This window comes from Osmia bicornis, chromosome 12, assembly GCF_907164935.1.
Source record: "Osmia bicornis bicornis chromosome 12, iOsmBic2.1, whole genome shotgun sequence".
Classification (NCBI taxonomy): Eukaryota; Metazoa; Arthropoda; class Insecta; order Hymenoptera; family Megachilidae; genus Osmia; species Osmia bicornis.
The window spans coordinates 4,651,118-4,668,783 of NC_060227.1; the positions used below are offsets into that span (position 1 = coordinate 4,651,118).

General features: G+C 47.2%; 1 protein-coding gene across 3 annotated transcripts in view; it reads left to right on the plus strand.

Annotated features, from left to right (window-relative positions):
• The first annotated feature begins 251 nt into the window (after positions 1-251).
• LOC114879167 (titin) overlaps positions 252-17,666 on the plus strand; it is a 43,844-nt gene continuing 26,429 nt past the window's right edge. For all 3 annotated transcript variants that reach the window (XM_029193812.2, XM_046288072.1, XM_029193813.2), the window contains exon 1: positions 252-606. The gene's annotated coding sequence lies outside the window, so the exon portion shown is untranslated. The remainder of the gene's footprint in view (positions 607-17,666) is intronic.

Sequence of the window (17,666 nt, forward strand, 5' to 3'; positions counted from 1 at the left end):
CGAGAAAGAGGAACACGGGAGAAGAAGAGAGGATGGTCCGGTGTAGCCGGCGGGCACACATCGGCTCCTCTCCGTCGCCAATCGGCGCGCGCGGCGTGGGGCGAGTTTGAGGTAGGGGGCCGCACGACGCACAGCGGTGGTGGCGGTGGCGTGCTGCGGCGGTGGCGGCGGCGGTGGCGGTGGCGCGGCTGCCAAGGTATTTAAGGTACCGTGAACCGGCGGCGCACGAGTAGTTCACTTCTGTTCGGTGCGGTGTCGCGGTGATTTTCAAGGGGACAGAAGAGAAAGAGAGAGAGAGAGAGAAAACAGGGACCGGGAACGAGAGAAAAGTACACGCTCTGAACTCGCACACGCTCGTCTCGAGGGTGCGAGAGAAGAGCGGACGGAAACATTTCGGTGTGCCCCTGGACATTCCCTACCGAGCCGATTGTTTCCCCGAGTTAGTTTTAATCGCGATATACGGCCAAGGACCGCGATCCTTTCGTACAGTGACCGAGGTTCGACGATTTAGAATTTCACCAGGAGATTCCGTCGCATCCAAGCGGGAGAACGCGTCGTCGGACAGGATCGTCAGGGTCGTCCATCGTCGACGACCGTCCTGGATAGGTAAGTCTTAGAAAGAAAAAAAAAAAGAAAAAGAAAAAAAGAAAGTGAAAAGTATCCTAGTGCATTAAAGAAAAGAAACACTGGCGAAAAGGGTGGAAAAGTGACGCGCGCGTTCGCTATGCTAGTACACCGGCCTCTCCTCGATCTGGTGATACCAAGTGATCAAGATCAGTGATTCTACTGCACTGTGCACTACTCGCTCGTCTTCGTCCTCTTCGTCGTCGTCGTCGTCGCTATTATCGTGGATTTCATGGACTGTGACAATGTGCCTCGCCGCAGGAATACCTCGAGTGTTCTCTCAATTGGAAGTACGTACAATATGTGCCAGAAACGTTCGGTTCGTTCGTCGGCGAATGAACGCGGCATCGGAGGCGCAAAGTGATACGCTTAGCTTTCCGTACGCGATTCATTCGAGCCGGTTGTGAATCGTCGAGATCGATAAACTAGCCTCGAGTGTAGAAAATCATCCTCGTTTTTCACCTACTCGCTTATCGGAGTACACCTGTTACGCTTCGTACAAATCGAACACCGGTTCGAACTCGGTATCAATCTCGAGCGCTGCCTCGTCGCGTTTCGAACGTTTCGCTGGATTCTTTAGATAAAAACCGAATGGAATTTCGTGTTAGTCACGGTACGGGACAAGAACGCAAACAACATTTTCCTGCCCGGCTGGAGAGAAACGGTCCGCGCGTCGATGGACCGGTCTAGAACGAAGTCAAAGAGGCCCGGGCCTAAATAATTCAAGTCGACGGGCACAATAGGTGTGCGTGTCGACTTGCAGCCGGGAAGACTGGTCGGACTCGCACGAACAGCTCGTACAATTAAAGAAACAGTGCGTCTGAATGCCGAGGCAAACCGCGCCGATACCTGAATACCAAAGGAACGTAACCGGCGAATCTGTCCGTTTAACATCCGTGAAACACCGTTCGATTACGTTCCGCTCTTCGGATCGGCAAAAACTTTTCTTGCTACCGAATCGAATCGTGGATTTGAAAAAAAAAAAAAAAAAGAATTACTCCGGGAGATCCGATCGTTCCTTCGCTCTGTCCCGAACAAAAGGGGGTCCGAAATTGTATCAATTTTTCCCGGGGAGGGTTCGAAAGCGGAATATAAAACAGGGCCCAACGGCGGCGGAACGCGCGCCAGCATAATGAGTCAGATGGAATTCCAGGGACGGGAATAATGGATCGTTCCCGTGAGCGACACGCTGCTAACAGAAACGAAAAATGTAAACTAGGAGAATCTATGGAGGCGCACGGACCCCTTTGTATCCCGTCGGCGTAAACGGGCTTCCTTTCCGACTACGAACGCGCGCCGGTTTAACGCACGTGAACGAGCCTCGAATTCCTACGGCGAATCGAATTCTATGCTTCCCCTTCGAAGCAACCACGACGACGAGGACGACCGGAGAAATCAGCGCGATGCACCTAACCGAGATTAAACTGTGCACGAGTTCGTTATGAATCTGCTGGCCGGGAATAAAAGAGAACGAATTTGTCACGGTCGAAGTAGCCCGAAGATGTTGCGATTGCATTAGCATCCATGATCACGAGGTAGACGAGCGAACGTGCGCTTAGCCGATCGTTGAATCACCTTTGCCAGGAAACGAGGGATTTCTAATCAACGAATTACTTTGTTCCTACCTGCTCGCTATATAATAACAACAACGATCAATTAATTATGCGACCGCCTAGTTATCCGCTAATTATCGCCAGCCACCATGCTGTTTCTATTTCACGCCGCGATAGGAATTTCCACGAGTGCGTTTCTTCTTTTTTTCTCGGAGAGTTCGATAACCGATGCACTCGTCGGATGCACTTTTTAATCGTTCGATTCAATTTTCTATCTACAAATTCATCCCGTCGCGTGCGCGAATTTTCTATGCAACCGAGAGAGGATTTTTCTCGTGTGTACGAACAATAACGCTGGTTACCCGGCTTCTTAGCCGTGCCTCGTCCGGTTAATTGCTAATTACTAAAGGCTAATTACCGAGACCGTGTGTGGTGGCCGGGCACGAGGCTGCCCGCTCGTTCCACGCAGCGACGAAAATGAAATAGAGTAATGGAGTGTAAGTAAGAAGCACGCAATCTGCGAACAATAGCCGTGGAGAATCGATCCTTCTGTCGACTTAATTGCAATCTCCAAAAGAAAGGGAGAAACGTTCTTACTTTTTTTTTTTTTGAATGAAGTTAATTTCAAGTCCTCTGGTGGGTACTTTGGTATAATACGGAGCATCTTGAAGCGGTGACGATTAAGATTTCGCGAACATAGTCCCTCGGGTAAAAGAAGAGAACGGTTCTTTCGAAGAGAAGAGTCAACCGTAAGCAGGTTTCGAGCTAGGCGTGCCACGAATTAATTACCACTGGTAATAACTAGCTCGAGCATAGCTGGCTAGCTTTTTCTTTTCCTCTCGTCTCGTCTACTTCGCGTCTCCCCCTTTTCGCAACAGGCTGTGTTTGCTTGGCTAGACTGTTCGCAGCTTTCTTTTGTGCCTGCCACTTTGTTACCAAGAACGTAGGTAAACCGTGAGCTGTGAAAACCAATGTCGCACAACTTGTTGGAACGACACGCGATTAGCAAGCTGAAGTTTGCGCCTGCAGCTGCACGTTATGTCTACCATTAGTTAATGATCATTTCAAATGTAATGAAGTAATTAAAATAAGAAAATGGGAGGAAAATTTCCATATACTTTTATCTTAAATATAAAACAACGAATTGAAAGTTTGGATTAGAGAATTAATCCTCGGATGGCGGACCTTGGAGAGAGCGCTTTTAATTTCATTTCGATTTGCTCAGACTCCGCTGTTCGAGGGTTAACATTGATCCTAAGATTTTCTCATCTGGAAAATTTTCAATGATTACTACTCTTTTATCACAGGGGTCTATTTTTACTGTGACTGATCAACGTGTCAACTCCCTCCGCTTAAGTGTTGTCTGAGAAACGATGCATGCTATGACGTATTAGTTGATTAAATTGGGTGACCAAAATCGCAGTGAAAGTATTCGAATATCGTTAAGCAAGAATTTATGCTGCTATACGCGTTCGGGTCCTCGCTTGAACGACCGTTTGAATCACGTAGGCCCATACGAAACGGTAAAAACCGAGAGATGCGGTTCGTGTCGCGGCACGAAATCGGGTCGTGCGACCGAGAAGTCGCTTATTTTCAGCAGAAAATACTAAGTTCCTCGATCGACCGTCTCCTTCGACTCTTCGAACCTCTGGTGAATTTTTAAGAAACCTCCTGCGAGCATTGAACTTGATAAATTACATTGAGAATTTTACATCGTCGGATGTTAGAAGATCGGGGGATGTGCTCGAAATTTATTTTAATTTTTAGTTTGTGAATTAATCCGCGTGTCGCTAAACTAATGGTGCCGGTACATCACGTTTGACGAACGTCGAGTAACATCTTTTGAACGTCAAACTGTTTCAAAGCGATCGAGCATTAAAAGAGGCAACGCTTCCTATCGACCCAGGCCCCGTCCATATAACGTTTCAAAAAAGAAGAACACCTCCGTGGACGGTTGGTTCGTCGGACACTGGCCTGACCGCCGTTGAAAAAGGGCTATTAAAAATATCGAGCACGGAGACTGGACCTATCAGCCCGTGAAATCCTGCATTCATAGGGCCGTTCAAAGGAGAGGCGATCAATTATTCATTCCCCCTAATGTCAGTCAGAAATTTCGAGGATTTCTCTAATTCTCTGGCAATTTTCTATTTTTCGAAATAAATGCCTATTCTAATTTTCTATAATTATTCATTTTTCAATCGAGATGAAAATGAAATTTAAACTTAAACTTAGGAGACCTGAAGATTTCTTTTTTGGAGAATCACCCCCTCAATTTTTTACCACACCAAATAAGTGGCCATTCCAAATTCCTTTGTCCATTATTTCATAACTTGAAATTAGGGGATCGAGTCCAAATTCCGTTCACACGGAACAGAGTATGCCGCCTAGTTCGCGGTACTGTCGATACACTTCTCATATTCCACGCACGCGTTCTTCGTACACGAAGTGTTAATTCAACGTCACGCCTTGTTCCACGGAACCGAATCTTCCGAAGAGACGACCTCCTACGATTATCACGGAATTTGGATACGCTCGGGTTCGCGTAGGTGAATGCGAATGAACCCGAAATTCGCTTGTTCGGCCGTTGACTCCCTCGGAACTGACAAGAATCAGGAAGTTGTACCATTTTCGTTCGGCTAACCTTTTCGTGGTCGGAATCGATTCGCGAACCGTCAAGGGGAGGAGAAAAAGCGAAGACGCGTTTATCGGTTTTCTGTCACGATTCTAAATCGTTTCCTTCGTACGCGAAAACGAACGTTCCCATTACCGGCGAACAAAGAAGTTCAATTACCGAATTGTCCGTTTCGCGAACGATTCCTCCGTCTCTCGATTACCCGATCGTAATCACCGTTTGCATAGCAAATATCTAGGGTACGATCCGGGTACTTTATCTTATCCACCTCACGTAATCTCTGTTTATTCAATGTATGCGCTGAATTTTTATCTCGATGCAGATTAAAGTCAAAATGATACGAATAATTAAAGTAAGATCAAGAGCACGTTCATCCTTCTGCTTATCTTTCACACGTAACAGACGTTTCAGACGCAACATCATGATTATCTCGCGAAGCGTAACCGTGATATTTCTAATTAATAACGTCATTATAAACGGCTTTGTCGCAAACACGCGAGGCTCGTGATGGAATTCACGCGACACGGTTTCACGGTTTCGCGGTCTGCGAACGGGTTTCGAACGGTTTCTGTCTGCTCGATTGAAATACCACGAATGGGTTTACCTTGTGATACTTCGTATTCCTTACGTCGCTGCCCGTGCCTCGATGTCGAATGCGGTTTATGAGCTCTGCCCGGTAACCGGTCGTGTACTCGATAAAAATCGGCTACTCTGCCCGACGAGATCGGAGAGAATTTCAATGCGCGCACGAATCGGCTCCGAGGATATCGAGCTTTGGACTCGTCGCACGTATTGCACGAGCACACGAACTGTTTTTAGAACGTTAATCGACCAACGCCGATACCTTTCGTGTCATCCACTCGAATCACCGCGAATAAATTCGACGGTTCATTGACAAATTTTAGGATCTTCAAATTCAATACCTCGCTGCTTTTCATTAAAAACCTGAATAATCAAACTACGATTCGTTTGATTTAAAAAAAAGGCACCAAACATTCTATTCGAGTCCCTGAATCATTCGGTTGATTCACTCTTCGGACCCCGAATCAAAAAAAAAAAGAAAGAACAAAAGAGACAAAAATCGTCACACGATTGTTGCACAAAGGGGAACCTTCTCGATGACTAAGTTTGTGATAGAAAGCGAGGTGGTTGCGAGACTTTCGAAAAATTCGGTCAGACGACGGGTGACCTAAAACACCATAGGACCCCCCGTTGCGTCGCAAGCGAAAATAAAGGTGTACAAATCCAGTTCGCCGTTTAATGAACCTGCACCATTGGCCTAGTTCCTCTAATAATGTAGGCATACCTGTCGCTGTGTGTCGGTCGACGGAATTGTCAACGACAACCGGTCGGTGACCTATCCATCCTTTTTACCTCTTCGCTCTATCTCCGTCTGTTTCTACTTCCACCTATTCTATCTTATTCCGTCTACCCTTTGATCGCGTCTAAAGTAGGCAAATCACGAGCATGCACGCGAGGAATCGTGCCGTTTTATTCACGAAATAATCCGGTAACAAGCGGTAACAGGTTACCCGGACTTGTTTTATCGGCCAGTTTAAACGGCCCTTATGGATCGTTCCATTTTCTAAAGTCGCTGCTAACTCGTTCGTAGATAAGATGCAAAAGCGTCAAGTTCACGGTGCTGTTGGCTTTCATGCGTCCTTTGTACGACTGATCGGGTACAACCAGCCTCCGGACAGCTCTTATCGAGCGTACAACTTGTCGCGCGTAATTGCTGTCACCTTTTCAGCTCGCGCTCCGAGTCGCTGGCACCTGTTACATAACTCATAAAGACGGGATCCAGTTGTCGCTAATCTATCTACCTGCATTCGTCGGTAGATTAACTCGTCGTGAAACTTGGAAGGTGTGATTAGAAAATGGAACGATTTTCATCGGGATTCAAGTACCTGGATTTTCAAAAAAATCATTTTTATAAATGATAAAATAACACGACAAAACGTATGTTCTAAGATAGAGGTGAAGAAACAGGGATTTCGAATAAAAGAATGGAATCGCGTTTGACTATCGCGTGCTGGCGATTCGGTTCCCAGAGAATCTTCCTTATTCGGAGCATCCTCGAAAGGCCGGGTTATTTATTAGAGTTACCGATGAAAGAAGAGGCGTTCGCGAAAGGGTAGGCTAATACGATACTTCGGAGAGGGATGTACCGTAAGATCAGGCCGGAATTAAGTACAATAGCGCGTAACATTATACAGTGAATTAAAAGGCAGGCGTTCGTACCTGTACACACTGGGTACCCCAACTCGTTCCCTTCTTCATCGTAAGCTTCGAGGTCGAACGGTGTTCGGTTAATGAGAAACAAAATCGTGATTTCGTCCTCCGCGACATTTCCCTCCCGCAAGTCTCGCGATCTCGGGTTTTTTAATGACATCATCCTCGATCGAATATAGAAGGCAGCTCGGAAACCGGTTTAATCGAATCGAATGAAAAATCGAAGGAAGGAAGAAACGGTGTGCAATCAAACCGCGATCCTAATCGATGCCTTCCTCGCTGTTATCCAGCCCGAAGAAGAAACACTTCGGTTGTAATTTCAATTCTCCTCGAATCGCGGAATTCGAGGCTCGTAAAAGATCGATGAAACACGTGAAACGATAATTTGCCGTGCTGGTACCGAACGAGGGGTTCTCGTGATACCGCGGTTCGTAACAGGTACGAATCGATGAAACGCACGCGAGTCTACTGTTTTAATCGTGGAAGAAAAAAGAAGAAAAGGCTAAAGCATCTCCACGAAACTAGATATAAACGCGATCTCGGGCGAGAAGTAATCTCTAATGGTGATCGGGCAGGTGGTAACGGTAAACCTTCTAACCGGTGCTTAGTTCCTTAGCTTTAACGCCATTAGCCGATCCCGATTTCAAAGTATGGTAGCAACGCGTTCAGAGAATTCTTTTCCTCGGATCTTTCTGCTTCCTTCTTCGAGCTGCGTACGCGGCCACTGTGTTTACGGATAAAATAAATGCAAATTACACGGTACACCGTGTATGTACAATATCTTTCATCGTAACGAACGATGGTACGAGTTAGAGAAATATTCAAAGCCGATTCACCATCGCGGTAATATCACTCCATGAACGTCTGAATACGAAAACGTCCTTTCGTTTGCATCTTGCGACAATTAGATCGTAGATTGTCTCTTCAATGACCACCGTGCCATCCAGCTTTCCTCCAGTTTCGTCGTGGAATAAAATAGAGCGGAACCGTGACACATAGGAAGTCCTCTTGGTCAGCGTAGCAACCAATTGCTTCCTACGATTGTTGTCAGAATTTTCGCACGATTATCCGAACAGGAGAAAAACTAGCTGGCAATGAGTTAATTAGAAATTATGTAAGCACCAGTAGCACGGTTGCTCGAGCACGTTCTATTTTCAATAAATTCAATAAAATTCGTTGCTGGAATGAAAAGATCCTCTGTTTTGTTTCCAAGGAATCACTTTCACTATCCTCCACTTGTTTTCACTCTATTCAAATACGGACCGGGTTGAGCAACCTTGTTGATCCCACGAGATACATATATCGATGCATAATGAGGCGAAACTGTTTTTCTGTCGCGTGGGATCAGTTGTCACCGAACGGACGCAATCGACCCACACGTCGATTCCGGTTCGGAATCGCAGTCGTGATTCGTGGTGAAATCGATTTCTACCTACCGAGTTATTATTAGTCGTACGACCTTGGCACGAGGACCTCTTAGAGATCGCCATCGTCGTCACGAGTGGCCGATCCACGATTCTACGAAAGTGTCGCCCCGATGGTGCTCGTGCAGTTCTCCACTGCACACAGCGATAATGTATCCGGCGGAGAGTCCGGATCATTCGTCTTCGACCGAGGGGATGATCTCTGGTGTACCAGTTTCATCTTCTTCTTCTTCTTCTTCTTCTTCTTCTTCGTCTTCTCCTTCTTGGTCCCTCGACCGTCTTACCGGTGGCTCATCTCGAAGAGGAGGAAAAGAAACTGTCGCTTAACGAGCGCAACCACGGTACGATCGTTAATCGTCCGGCATTCGTATATACGCAAAAGTCACTCGACCATGAAGAATGAGCTGTGGAACTCGTGGCTCTCCGGGCACTCGTGGCCCGTATCTATCCGCGACGAGACGAAACCACCGTGATCGTCGTCACGCGTCACGTCCGTTCCGAGATTAATAACGTCGAACCACCTTCTCTTTTGTTCACCTTCTCTCCAGGCCCTTCCTCGGCTCGCTCTTCTCTTCTCTTCGCCGTTCTGGCTCGTCGCGCCACGAATGAAAGTCATCCACCTTCCTGCCTCTTCTCGAGCACGGGCTGACGATGTAGAAATAGCTAGGGGAAAAAAGGGCGAACAGAAGAAGAGACGAGAGCGAAGGAAAAGAAAGAGGAGGAGAAGGAAACGTCGAGCTGGTAGAACACGGTCTTAACTTGATGAAGACCATTTGCGGAGCCTCGTAATAAGATAGTAACAGAGTATGGCCGTTTTAACCGAACCAACGTGTAGAAAGAGTAGCTCCGTTTCCTCCTCTTCTATTTTCCTCGAGCTTTTCCTTCCACCAATTTTCATGCCCTCCCGCGAACGAGCATTGCCGAAGAAGGGAGCAGATATTAAGGCATCGTATGGTTTCGATGGAATATCGAAATGGAACGATTTCTTCGGGTCGCTGCCTCGATTGCTCGACTTGATACGAGTTCCTGGGAGGGCAACGAGTCGAGATGAATCCATAGAATCTCGTAGACGCTCCTTGGAAATAATTTCACGTTCAGACGAGTGTATATACATACAACGTGTCCCCCTTACCAGCCGTCTACTGAATTTATACGATCTTTGCTTCTCTATTTTAAAAGAGACGAAACAGCATCCTGTGCACAGTATTTCGTGACGAGCTTGCAGAAATTCTACCGTAAAATAATTACCATCGCCGGGTAACTAGCCAATTAACAGATAGGAGATAGGATTAATAAGGTATCGGAGCGTAGCAGGATACCGATCGTCTATCGATTCTCGGTTTCGTGGGTGTCCCTCAACGGCGAGCGATTATCATCCTTCCAAGGCTGACGTGTCGAGGCGTCGACAGGTTTTGTCGTCGCGTGAACCTGTCCCCGAAGGTGGGCCCCCGATGGACGGGCCGAGTCGGCTACGAGAGATCGTATCTCGACCTCTTACACGGGGTAAGACAACTCCACTGGCCCTTTACGTTGGGTGGCTGGTTCGTGGTTGGCAAAGCTCGCATCCGGTTCATCGTCGCCACATTATTTCCCTCGCGCCTTGTCCTCCGGTCCAAGAAGAGAGTCGATCTTCAACCGCGTTCACCAAGCCCCCCGACTTCGACGAGTAACCTTTCTGGCCGTGCCGTTCGTAAACGTAGGGGGAGGGTGGGGAGGCTGGGGGGAGAGTCGAGGGTGGCCCAGCACCTGGGCCACGGGGACACAACAGTGTCCCGCTGTGTGGCTCGTGCACGAGCCGACCGTTCTTCTGCTTCTCTTTATAGTCCACTAACACCTCCGGTTGAACGCCTCCACCTCTTCGTTCAACTACACCGACTTGCATTATTCTGATCGTGCTCGGCCCATCTCTGACGGTATAACCCTTCTCCTCCCTCGTAACAATGAGACGTCTGTAACCGTTTACATACCTCGCCCGCCAGGAATTCCTCCGAGCGACTTCTGGAAATTAGAGACGATAACGTATGTCACAGGACAATGGATACGGAGGCTGCTACTACCATGGAATTTCATTATTTTCGGGATTCCGGTGTACGCCCCGGCTGAATTATCATTATCCTTTTTCCCTACTTGTTCGGATAATCGTCGGGAATTTCTTGATAATTAATAAGAAATGAGTGAAAAATATTTCGTCGAAAAGGACGAGTATCGTGTGTACACCGTAAACTGTTTTATGGCAGATGCCCATAAAAATACTTACTTCTTATAAAATTCAAGTAGGAATATCCGTCGGATCGTCCAACCAACCGGATGTACGAATATTGATCATCAAGCTCTCCGCCATCCTATTTATAGAGGGCCACCGGAACAACGGTGTCCCGTTGTCCGGTTCGTACACGACCACGTCGATCTTCTCGTTTTCTTTGCCTGACACCGACACCATGTACCGGAGCGGCTCGCGCTTCGTCAACAGGGCAAGCCGATGAAAATTATTCGCACCGGCCGGATGTGCAAATATTAATCACAGCACGGGCACTCGGTGCTTTTTTACGAGGGGAGAGCTCGCACCTGGACCACGAGGACGATGAATAAACAGCGTCGAATCTTTCTTCTTCTCGAACGCAGACCTGAAAATAATTAAATCTAATTAATTTAAATTCATTTCGTATTCCTTGCCCGATGGTTTATCTTTTCGATGATTCTTCGTTTTCTTATTAAATTCTTTTGACCTCGAGATTAAACACGTCTCGTAAATCGTCGATGAAATTTGTTCAAGTTTATCTCTCTTCTCGAGAAAAAAGGAGGAAAGAAAAATGGCTCGCGTTGCAGATGACGGTAAAACTGAACAAGAGTCACGTTCGATTCCGTGAAATCTTCTGTACATTCGTCGTAGCTACTTCCCAGCAGCGCAAGCTCCTTCCAGCTATCGTTCTATACTTCCTTGTACTGGTTTCCTAGTCGGGATGTCGCGTCGATCTGAAAACCTTGTACAAGAAGACTGGCCATCGTGACTCGCTAAGGGATCGGTGCACGTTACTTCGGTAAAGCTCGGCACAGGTGCGCATGCCTGTTCCAGGGAGGACAGGATCACCGTTTCTTTAACTCTTATCCCGTCTCCTAGGTATCCAGTCATTAAGGTTCCTTCACCCCGACCTTACGAGGAATCGCAAGACCAAGGTGGATGGTTTATCCGAACGCTCGGCTCGATCAACTTTGCGTCATTTCCTGATCCGTCTTCCTCCTGTCACTCGCTCTTTTCATATTCCTTCGACGCGCGATTCAGCCTCACCGTAGAAATATTAACAATACTCTCTTAATTAAAGTTATTTCAAATGCAACTCAATATAATTGCAATTGCACTAAAAACTCTCAGCTTTTATATAATTGCACGAATAATTATTTCGATGTCTACGAATGAGAAATCTGCATACGAAAAATCGAAGATCCTATCGGCGCGAAGCTTTCCCACGCTGAAGACAAACGGTCGTGCAAAGCTTGGCCAGATGCGAGCGTTTCGTTTACCTTCAACATTGTCTCGCTAAGTGGCACGGTGCCTTGAACTTAAGGGTTCGTTCAAAGACGGTGAATCGGGTGGGAAACGCGTCCGTGGGCAGCCGCGCCCAAAGCAAACTCGGGTATTTCAGGCTTTCCACGTAAACGTAGGGCAAACATCGGTTCCGATGCAGCAACTTCGAGGGTTTCCCGATGTGCAAACAGTCCGAGGAACGAAGTTAAAGTCAGCCACGGTCAGCCAATCCTCCCGCTCGTACGCTCTTTCGTTCTTCGCCCCGAAGGGCACGCTTCCATTATCATTCTAATTATTCCCTGTTTGTATATGCGATACCTACGCGCCTCCTGCTATTTGCACACGGGATACTGACTCGCCGCCGGTTACGTTCGCGTTTCCGTCGCCTCCCTGATTAGAGAGTAGCCGAACGAGCAACCGTGTTCGTCCGAGCAACTGATCCCGATGGAAACGGTACTTTGATACAGCATCGAGGACCTCTAATCTCGGCCCACGACTCTGTAATTTAAAGAAGAAAGAATATAGAACAGAGGAGCAGACTAGTTTCGAAGATTTGCGGTAATCATCCAATTATGGACGAAGAAAATTTCTGATTTCGTCGTTTGATAAACACATTGTCTCCGATTCGAATCCTTCGTCGGAAGGATTTTCTAGGATAATTTCGACGATTTCGGGGGATAATTTCAGGAGAAGAAGATCCAATTACCGGGAGGAATCTGTTGGACGTTATTCGAGAGGGCAAGTCAAACAACCGTGAATCGTCGAACGATTTCCTTGCTGCGTCAGCAGATATTCGCAATTATCTAGTTTGTTCGTTCGTTTCTTCTTTTCCACCTCGTCGACTTTACGTCGCTTTTTTTTTCTCCTCGTCTCTCCTCTCTTCGAATCGTATACTTCGGCTCGTAGAAGGCGTGAAGAGACCCTCGACAGGCACGGCCATAATACGAGCGGCGAAGGGAAGGAGCAATCGACATTCCGTAATGGAAGGACGATGGTGCGCTTTTCTCCGCGTATAATTCCCGGCAACTCGGGTTTGTCATCCTCTTCGACGGCCAACTACACACACCGCGTCAGCCTGCGGAGTAAATCTTCGTCCCTTCGAGAGGCATCGATTTAACCGCAGGCTAACGGCGAGAGCAATTGGGAACGATCCTTCAAGTTACAATGTTGAAGTTGCTGCGTTCAAAGTGTCTCGTCACGGCCGACCAGCAGCAGAAACGTTTGCCTCTACTCGTTATTCTGTAACGTTCCCTCGATCGTTACGCGTTAAATCTTCTATAGTGCTCGAACGTAGCAAGAAATATTTTCTACCTTCCTTATTGTACCACCCTGATAATGGATCCCGATAAAAATTCCACCGCTGTCCGATCAAATGTTTTCGATAGCGACGATGGAACGACGATCTCGAAGGACTTGCGCGTTACGGAGCGCAATCACACGTATAATTCCGAGAAAATTAAATCCGAAGACGTATTTATTCGTCTCGCCATTACCATCCAGGAACACCGTAAAATATCACCCATCAAGCTGGTAACAATGTTGGCCGGGCCGGATAGACAGGCTGGCAATAGAGAAAAGCTCGTCGGGAATGACATTCCGCATTCCTTCGGCCGTGAACGTTTAACTCTCGTCGCGCTGTTTCTGTCAAACGCAGCAATAACACCTTAAAGACGAGCCATTAAACCGTCGTGAGAGGATCCGCGGCACCTTCGAGACGCATAAAGGACCAGGAACGCGGATACCGCTAGTTTGCATAATAATTAATCACCGGTGCTCTTCATAACGGACAATTTCCGGTGTTCCCTGGATCGTAACCGGCCGTTTCTGCCAATAATAACGTCGAAGAATGAGGTGTACTCGATAACGGAAGACTTCGCCTCCACTATTTCTCTTTTACTATCGCGAGGCAAAGAGGAACATTTTCCACGTACGATTAGATCGTTGTTCTATTCGATTCGCGTTGATTAGGCCGACGTTGCTTTGCATATTAGACGCTCGATTAGAACAGGACGTTATTTGAAAAGGAAGTCGTAGAAACTCATCGCGGATACACGAAACATTATGCAACGTAGTTGAGATTATCCTGGCAACGATGTTGCTCTCGGTGAACGTAAAGAATGATTTAAGTAGCGTTATAAATCTGAAGGTGGATGGCGAACGGGGGTAGGTAATGGCATCGGGAACGAGGGAAATGGGCGTCGATTCCCTGCACGTTGAATTCCTGAGAAATTTCGCGCTCGCTTTTCGCAGACTCCGCGATAAGACCCTTCGTCGCGCCGTAAAACAACGATTTCCATTGCTTTTCCCCTTTTCCTCGGGGTAAAAGGAAACGCTAACCTTCTGGAAACTAAAAAACTCTCGTTATATTGTACTCTGACTTGGAGTTGGATCAATTTCTTCGGTAACGGTCAATTACGAGTAACCCTCCGATGGCGGACCATGGAGAGAGCCACAATTTTGATGCAGTTTTATTTTTCGGTACTTAGTCGCAAAAAGAATATTATAAAATATTTAAGAGAGAAAAAAGAAGCAAGATGAAGATTCACGATGCCGATCCCTTAAATCATCGTACCTTTTCCAAGAACCTATCGATTCGTTCCCGTCCCCGTGGACCATTATCACGAAACGCGTTCTGAATTATGCACAACAGGCCGGACGCGAGATTCCCTTCGAGATGCGTCTCGTTGAGGGAAGGGCGGATCGTAATTGATGGGCTTTAATGGGCTGAAGATTACTACGTGGCGTGTTTTAATTACCGCGATCACCGTACGTCTTCCTGTTATTACGCGATCAGATAGGTAGCGGCGCGATCGGAACGCCCCGATGTTTCCGATTACCAGCGCGAAGAGAAAGATCCCTCTCTCCCTGGAGGAGAGGTCTTCCTGTCGGTGATCGCGAGACGATCGCGACACACTGTTGCACCTGCCGCAATCATCCGGGACGTCGATTACCAAGCACCGCTTTGCCCTTTCGCTGTTCTTTCATGCCCTCTCATCCTCTTCCCTATCCCGTGGATCGCGGCCATTTTAATTTCGTGCAAATTGCCTCGATGATCGTTCGACGATCCATCGTTCCAAGCTATTTACGTACCTCTGATATCTGGCGCTGGATATTATGCTCGCTGCCGATAGATAGGAAAAATAAAGAAACTCGCGTAATTGGATTACTAGTTGTCTAAGACGGGGGGGATGATAACCGGTAAAGATGATAGCAAAGCGGTAGCGATCAGGATGAAACCTGTTTTCCGCGGAAAATTCTTTACCTTTCTGGTCAAATTAATTGCACGATTATGGTGTTTCTATACGAGAAGCTCTATAGAGAGAAACGCGTTTGAATTGCCGGAAAAGAATCTTGAAATTACGTCTGAAGCGCGTACCTTGGCGGACGAACGGACGGGACAGGCGGCAAACAAAACAGCCACTTACGGATTATCCGTGAAAAAGTCGAGTTGCGTTTCACGGCAGGGCTGGGCGCTCGTGTTTGCACGACCTTAGGGTGCTTCGCGCCGGAAACTCGCCAGCGCTCGTTGCCGGACCGAACTGTTGTGCACCGCATGGATAACCGAGAAAAGAGAGGTTTCTCTTGATGCATGGGAACGCGGTGGAAAAAGGCTCTCGTCAAACAGAAAAGGGACCCTTGCTTTTATTGCGCCTTCTAAATTCCCTCTTTCTGCTGCTCGTTCGCCTCTGTGTTCCTCGTTGTACATACAACACGTAGAGATAGAACGGACGGGCAGGGATGACGCGGGGAAAAAGGGCTAGGAAACAACCCGGAGGAGACGGGATGTTGTTCCCGTCAAAGGGACCGTCGATAACGATGCTTCGCGGAGGGAAAAAGGATTCGTCAGGTCTCGCGGAGGTGTTAACGGATTGTGCAAACGCGGTGGCAAAAGCAGTCTCACCGAAAGACAAGCGGGACGAGGGGGGGGACGAGAAATTAGATAAGAAGCGACTTCCGCCATAAAAAAAGCAGACGGGAACGGAAAGGGAAAACAACGAGACGCGAGAGTAAGAATATCCCGGGACGAGGCGGAAATTATATTTCGTCGCGTTGCGTGAATTTTTCCACGCTCTTCGGAACGGAAAAGCCGAAGAGATCCATAAACGTCTCGAACGGGGAGGCCGGATGAAAAAGTGTGAACTTAACGGAGGAAGAAGAAGAACGGGGCTGATGGGATTACGCTTTTATTACTCTTTTCCAGATATATAAGGGAGATATACAGAAGGCAGGATGCGAAGAATGCGAGTAACTCACGGGCCGAGTTATGTGAACGCGGTAATAATAATCGAGTTAATTGTACGTCGGCGAAACGCACGGATGACGATAAAACTTTGCGATCCTTGCAAAAACCGCGTCTTCGTGGAAGGAATGTTCCTAAGCGTGAGACGTACACCCCCGTTCCAATTTACCATAATACAATCCCTCCTCGCCTCGAGCACGATGAATCAATTTAATAAAGAAACACCGAGATATAATACAACTTCCCTTTCGATTAACGAAAATGAACGTGCCGCAGACACGCCTATACGAAATGAATGCGCGTTAAAACGGAACGGCGTGTATCACGGTTAAATTGCTCGAATTTAATAATCCCAATAATGAGCATGCATCTCGTCTTCCATTACTCCACGAAAAGAAGTGTTTTTACATGGTTAAAACGTCCGAACAACGCGCAGAGAGAAAGAGATGAAGAGAAAAAGAGAGATGGGTATCCAGGGTGGTTGCGGGCACCCGGCCCGATCCGATCTTTCGACGAGATATTATAATACCAGGGGAATCGCCGCATCTTGCGGTAATACTCGTTATTACGTGCTGCTGAACGATCGAACGATCGATCGACACGAAGGGGACGTTTCAATCGCGACGCACAAACTCGAAGTATGAGCAAAATAACTTTGAATACCCTGTGAGATGTTGCTGAAGACTCTTACGACACGGTCGAGCGGTTCTTCGTCCTGTTCGAAAAACCGACTGATAACGATTATTACGCAGTGAACGATTAAAGTCGACCACTGCAGGAATCCCGTCTCGATTTGCATACCTCCTGTACAATGTATCGTCCCGTCGATACCGCGTATTCAGTCGGCCCGATGCTTTTATAGCGCCAATGTAGGCCGTTTAGCTATTAATAACGCGAGTCTCCCATCGTCAGGTACTCCTATGTAACCGGCTTTTTTCCGTCTGTAACGGTATAGGAAAGTCGCGAGTTACGGGGCAACATTGTTCACGATAATCATCGGTACGTGATACTATCAAGTAACACGAGATCGAGCTATTTGGTCGGCTCGTTTTAAGCGAGATTCACCCGAGAGAAATGAAAAGAAAAAAAGAAAGCTTAATGGACGTCGGTGATTATTCCTTCGACACGCTTATTACAGATACTCGTTACGATCGATGATCGATCGAATCAATAATCAGTGTATCCAGAAATTCCGTGAAATTGGTAAATCTTTGATAGACGGTGAAAATAGTGGAAGAAATAAATAGGGGTGAAAGGGGGATATAAAAAAAAAAGATGTAGAACCGATCGATCGATCGAGGCGCTGCAGCTGGGGCGAATTCCGAAGAATCGCCGAGTGAAACACGATTTTGCCCAGATCCGAACGAACCAAATATGGCGGATGAGGGTAGGAAACCGGCATCGTGGTGGATTCAGGTGAAGACGAGGAGTCGGCAGC